Source organism: Cryptomeria japonica, chromosome 1, assembly GCF_030272615.1.
Source record: "Cryptomeria japonica chromosome 1, Sugi_1.0, whole genome shotgun sequence".
Taxonomy (NCBI): Eukaryota; Viridiplantae; Streptophyta; class Pinopsida; order Cupressales; family Cupressaceae; genus Cryptomeria; species Cryptomeria japonica.
Window position 1 is genome coordinate 153986550 of NC_081405.1, and position 7161 is coordinate 153993710.

Below are 7161 nucleotides of genomic sequence, written 5' to 3' on the forward strand. Positions count from 1 at the left end.
TTGTTTAAAATCATGCTCTTAAAACTATAAAATAATTATGGATTTTAAATAAACATATAATTGTAGTGCAGAAAAGTGTGTATTTCTTTTAATTGTGGAATTTGTTTTACTCATGTCTAAAAAGATATGTTGTTTTAACATTTGGTTCAAAGTCATATACAAAGAATTGATTGCTATATCTTGTTTAGTGTTATTTCTATTTATTTTTAATAAGATCACTATTGAGATCTATTTGTCAAATTTAAATTTTATATTGATTTTATACAGTTTTTACCATTGGTTGTCAAATTATACATTAAATAACTCAGATTTAGATTTAGGTTAGCATATTTTAAAAGTTGTGTCATATGATCCTATGTATAATCATCAAGGATTCATAATACGTCATTAATAAAAATTAATGCATCAATAAAGCATCAAATTCATGTTTAAAAATTAGCATAGAATAATCATAATAGTTTGCACTAGCATCTTATAGGACAAATATTATGCCTCTACATTCAATCATTATGAAGAGCAAAATCGAAGAGGTTTGCTCAAGCATGAGGAAGTGAAGTACTTCAATCTTGGCTCAATGAGCTGCTAAAGGTGTTCTTCAACACTGCACTATCTTAAATGAGCTAATAGGTAGAGGTGAATACATTTTTTTTATTTTTTTCCAAAGGAGGTGAATACATTTATCAAGTCTAGAAGCACATGAGATATAGCGTGGTATAAAATGCCAGAATCACATAAAGTATATCTAGACCATAATAGCAATCATGTCCATGTGATGAAAACAATGAGGTTGATTCATTATAGCCATCTACAAATGTTCTTGGTCTCAAATCCAACTCATAGTCAACTTTAGCTTACACATTAACCTATCTATCCTAATGAAATAAATGCATAATACTTCTTCCCCTTTTTTGTCAATTTATGTTTTTCGTTTCTTGTATTTGACCTAACCAATTTTACTAGTTTAGTTTTGATCAATAATGGAAATATTGTATATTAGACCTAGATTAATACTTAATAAAGGAATTAAAAGAAACACATTCTTATCTCATAGGGTTTTCATTTTCCTTCATTTTGTTGATCCTAACATTTACTAAATGTCATAGTGTTTGACCTTAGGATATGCCCTTTTTTCTCTTCATCATATCAAATATGATTTATAATTGTAATCATTTTACTTTTAGATCTAAGATAACCTATAATGTCAAAAATTTCATGTTCTTTGCAATTTCATGTTATGTTGTGGGCTTGCTTTGGTATCCATTTCCCTATCATATTTTAGGAGTCATTTTAACCTTAAGTTTGGTCCTTTCCTTCACTAGATTGCCAAATATCTTTATCATATTCTAAGTCTTGTCACTAAGTCGAGGCCAAATGTTGAATTTTGAGTGATTTCTTCAAGATACAAGTGTTATACACATACATCTATGTGACACGCTAACGCCCCAAAAAAATTTAACTTAAATTTTGATTTCTCACATAACTACTTGTTATTGCTTGATGTAATGCCTATTTGTTTGAAAATAACCCCTTGCACCTAAATCTAATACTTCAACTTCTAAGAAACCCTTTTGAAAACTTATCTTTTGATTTGAATTCCTCTCTCCAACAACAATAACTCTCTTGTGGCTATGGTTGGCTAAACCTGCCTCCATTTTTTAAGCGTGTTGAGCCTACATGCTACTAGATTTTCATTAACAAATCTACATGCTCATTTATTTCTTCTACATCATGGAGGTAATATTTTCTCAATAAGTTATTATTCTTATTTAATTAATTTTGTAGATTTTTTTTCATTTTCTTTTACATTTATATTGGTAAATCTCTTGGTGGCTATCACCACTCATTTATCTATTTTTCATACACAAGCTAATTTATCAATCCTTGTGGACCTAGCATTTTATATTAGTTTTATTTTTATTTTTGTTCTTAATGCTAGATACACTTTGGCTAAGCATGCTATCATTTTTCAATTTTCTATTTGATTCTTTGTCAATGTCAAAAAACAAAAAAAGGGGTTTGACCATTTTTTGCAAGCTCCTAACCAATCTCAATCGTTTTTTCTCATCCCTAACTATATTTTGTTCAAATTTCTTTTCTCCTGCAAACTTTTGCACTCTTCTAACCCTTTATTTTCAATTTCACTTATTTCCTAAAAATAAATAAATTTATTGTCACTTGGCTTTGTTTTAAGTTGTTACCTATATTTCTTGTTGTCTAATTGTGTTTGTTTTTTGGCAAGCAAAATAGGTCATTTTTTTGGGTATAAATAGGGTGTTTACTAGCTAGTTTGTCCAATAGTTTCTATTCACACAAGTTCACATGTTAAGTTTATATAGGGTCTAAGGATCTTTCTATAATTCTTAGTTGTCATGTGATCTTATCGTATCTTATCTTTAGTTGTCTCATGCCACGGGATTAAGACACTTTTCATGATCTTGTCTAATCTTATCTCTCACCTTTCTTACAAGGCCTCTTGTACATTATAAAATAATAGGGGTGTGTACAATCATTGATCTATTATCAATAATAGTACATTATTGCATCCATAATCAAGAAAGTTATTCTCTTGTCATACTCTCTTGTGGGAGGTTTTTTTTTATTTGCAAATGATCTAATGGTGTGTGAGCTCACTCTCAACTCGTACATGGTATCAAATCTCCATATTTGCAAACTCCTTAGATCTAAGGTCAATTTGGGCATGAGCTTTTTTTCAATGCATTTTGGGACAAACAATCCTTGTCGTTCAATCCAAAAAGCCCAAAAACATATATTTTCATATTGACACTTGATATTTGGGTGACAAAAAACATTCAGCCATTTTTGCTAGGGTTTAGAAAAATTTGTATTTTTCATTCATACAATTGTGCTAATTGTATGAACCTATACAACTGTATGAATACGTATTGTCCATACAATCTGTAATATTTGTTGACAATGACAAGTCACAAGTGAGTCAATATAGAGCATATTCCATGGGAATGTTTCTTTTGCATAAGTCTGTCACCTCTAAGTAATTCGATATAGATGTAGTGTCATAAAACAAACAATGTAAAGAGTGTGAAAAGTAATTTTTTAATTTGGTTTTAGTGTCCAATCATGGATTGAGGCTAGCACCAAGTTCTATGCCCACATGTGGGGCTTAACCCAACAAGGTACACAATCTTTGTCATCGTTGATAGTTTCCCAATGTTTTTTATTAAGTAAGTAGGGAAGGGACCTAGTCCCATACAATTAACAACAGAGAACAACCAACCACAAAACAACCATTAGAACAAAACAACTAGTGGCTCCAACCAACTATCAAACATACATAATAAAAAACAATTAAGTATTATTAGATTATCTATGTCAACCATAATTGCTAAAGTAAATAACTAACCATCCAAACATGTAATAGGCACGCAGGACAGATAATAACATTAACATAAGTCTTAGAAGAACCACCATAAACTAAAGAAAACCTATAATATTTGCAACCAAAAATGCAAGCAAACCCTAGAACAACTGCCTATTTCTTTTTGTCTTTGATAAGACCCTAGTTCTTTTCCAAAATGTGGAGATTCTTCTTCCAATCATCGACATCTGGAACACAATCTTCAGGGTCTTTCCATTTCTTCTATTGTTTCTTCAACTTGCTTTTTCTTGAGACCACACCCATCACTACCTTCCTCATGATTCCATTTGTGATCAAAGTAAGGAATTTGACTACCTTCAACATGAACTTTTTATCAACTCTAAGGCTCTCCATAGTAGTTTACATGTTCTTCAATCTTACCTACATGTCAACCACTTGGACTTTAAGATTAGCCATCATGTCATTTGTAGCCAAAGGAGAATTATCCTATACTTGAGTATTATCTTGCATCTCCTGTACTTTTGACATGCCCATCTCCCGCACCACAACATTATCCTTGACCTCCTCTTCTTTCTCCTAAGCAACAGTGGTATCTTTGATTTCCTCATCACTATAGCTCGACTCTTCACTATCTTCATCAAACTCCTGAAGGAATTCTTCTTCAAAAAGGCATCTCAAGGTCCTCATCTTCTTTAGGTTTTTTTGTAATATATATATATATATATATATATATTTTTTTTTTTTTTTTTTTTTTTTTTTTTTCTTTGAGTCTTGCAGACCTTTGACCCCCCTGCACAACTTCCTATTTAGCAATGTCTTTTTGGAGAATCTTCTTAGCATTAATCTCTTTCTCAATATTATCCAAGTCAATAATAACACTTTTAGCTTTAAAATGCACATCTGTCTTTCTAATTTTAGACCCCCCGGGTTTAGGGCCTGTAGGTTTCCTTTTTTCTGGGGTCAACTTGAGGAGTTCATCTTCTTTTGTCTCCATGCAAGGCTTTTCAACTTTCTTCTCTTTTTTCTTACCAGAGGAGTTAGGTTTTTCAGGGTATGTGCCTTGCTTTCAATCAACTCAATTTTTATAGAGGTCTAGGGATCACCTTAGGTTTATCAGTTTGAGTAAGAAGCCATCTGCTCTTAGGAGTGAGGCTAGAAACATAATTCTACAAAGTGAAGATTAGGCCTTGGTGTAACGAGGGATTGGCTCCCTTAACTTCAATATTAGCACACAAATTCTTTATGTCTAATGTGGTTGAGGACGGAAAAGTGATGTCTTCAAATGTGTAGTCTCATGGTTAAAACACTTCATTGGTGAAGCAGCCACCAAAGTTCAAATCCCTGTTGGGCCATTGAGCTTGCATGCCTTGTGCTTTTGTTGGGTCATTGTGCTCACAAGTTTGATCAAGTGAAGTGTGGGGATGAGGTCCCCCATTTGTGGACACACTGGTGCATAGCTCTGGGTCAAAAATGTTTCACATGGAGCCGAAGGGCATGTCAAGCCAGCGTCACCGATCCTGTTAAAATTTCTACCAGACGTAGTTTTTTTTAAAAAAGGATGGGGAAGTGATAACTATTAATAGTGGAGTAATGACCCTCTAAAGTTAAGTATCACATTACATGATAACTAATCAAGGCATAAGGGGAGGGGGAACCGACCTATCAAATCCATTTTGAAGAGCAACCACGCTCTCAACTTCTTCAAAAAAATTGTTCATGAACATCTTATGATCCTTGCTGCTTCTTCTAACCACTTTCACGCCTTTGCATTTTAGGCCCATCGCCTTGGCAATTAATTTAGGGGTGACTTGAAGTTGAATACTGTCAACTATCACTTCACCTTTTTTTCCAAGAATTGCATATACTAATTTTGAGACTACGATTGTATCCTCTCATAGCTTCAAAGAACAATATCAAGCCAGCTTCAAAGAACAACTCCCATAGCTTCTCATTTTGCTTCAGATCATTACACTTCCTAGGCTCTAAACATTTCAAAGGGCCTCCTATCTTGCGTTTTTTGTCGCAGATAAAAAAAGTCCCTAAAACCCAACTGAAAATGTGCATATAAAGTTTTCGATTGATGACCCAACTCAAAATGTGGCTTGTTGGATATGTATGAAAGGATATGAATAATTATAATTTAAAGCTAGCACACAAGCAAATTGATCATCAATTAATTTAACCTTTCCCCTAGGCATACTTCAACAAAACTTGTCATGATTACACAACATGCAAATATAAGGAAAGATACCGCCTTGGGAATGATTACCTTCCCACACTGTAAACAATGTAGCAAAGAGGCTCTTGCTAAAAAGATCTTCAATTAGTGCAGACACCCATAACATAACAAGCTTATTATTATAACACATAGCCATAATAAATGAGGAATTAAAAAGGCATACCATTGCAAATAATATTTCCTCTTTCGTTACACAATTTTTTTTCACCTTGGGCAAACAATGATTGAATTGAATACCCCTCCACTCATTAAAGTTAAGCGCCCAATTTGAGACTTCAACTGCAATCTTATTAGATTCCTTATAAATATGTCAAACCTTGGATTAAAGAAAACTCTAGATATTCCATAAACTATCAGCATGTAGTGTCCCTCCTTGATTCCTCTTTTGATTCTTGCATCGATAGGCTTACATAGAATTTATGATGATGTTTTGATTTATAAATATGACTATCTATATCTTAGATGTTATTTTGATGATGCTAGAAATCTATGTTGATATATGTTATATGATGACTCTATGGATGATGACTTGTCTTGGATTATCATGATGATGGATTTACATTGGATGATTTATATGCACCTACTATTCTTAGATGGGTCATATTGCTTATTGGATTATGATGGTATAATGATTATGCTAATCTCACCTTGTAATAATATTGGATGAGATGATGGTATGATGTGAGTGATTGTCTTACCACTATATTCATGATTGCCTTACCACTGTATTCATGATAAGGACAATGGTGTATCACTCATTACGAGCATGATATGGCGTTGTGATTCTCTATCACTTGCTTATTTTATGATGTATATATGTTATTGTATATGTTGTCTCGTAGTTATTGGTGGTTGCAGGATTGCAGGTACTAGACATCAACTCCATCTAGTCTCACAAGTATGGGCGTGTCTTTATCCCAAAGGCAAGTTGATTGGAGATGACATGAGTTCCCTTTACATAGTATAGGCTTAAGTTGTCATCCTTGTCAGTTGAGCGTCTTAGCGTGAGTCATTGTGATAGTCGTCATGTGGTGTTTTGAGTATTTGATTATTTATTTGATTATTTATTTAATTAATTTATTATATAGTTTTGATATTTAATTATTATTGAGGTTTAATATTTATTATTAGTGTTTGATTAAGTTTTATTGATCGATTAATATTTATTTGGTGCTTTTATATTTGTATAATTGATTTAATGATTTATTGCTTAATTGATTGTTTATTATTTATCTATTGTTTAATTATTTATGATTTTATATTTAATTGTGACATTCATTTATAAGTGCCCTTTATTTATTTATCTTTGCCTTTGGTTTATTTTATTGGGCCTTGTGATGAGCCAAAAGAATGGCTCTATTTTATCTATATGTATGTGTCATTATTGGGACATTAGGAGTCTAGTTATGTCTTTTGAGTTCAGAACCTTTGCGAAGTGATAAGATTTTATATGTTTTGATGATATGGTCATGTGACATGAACTCGTTTGATATATGTTCCTTTTTGATGCAATATAATAGGAAATTATTCTATGAGGAATATCCATGGTAATGTTGCATGTGGATTT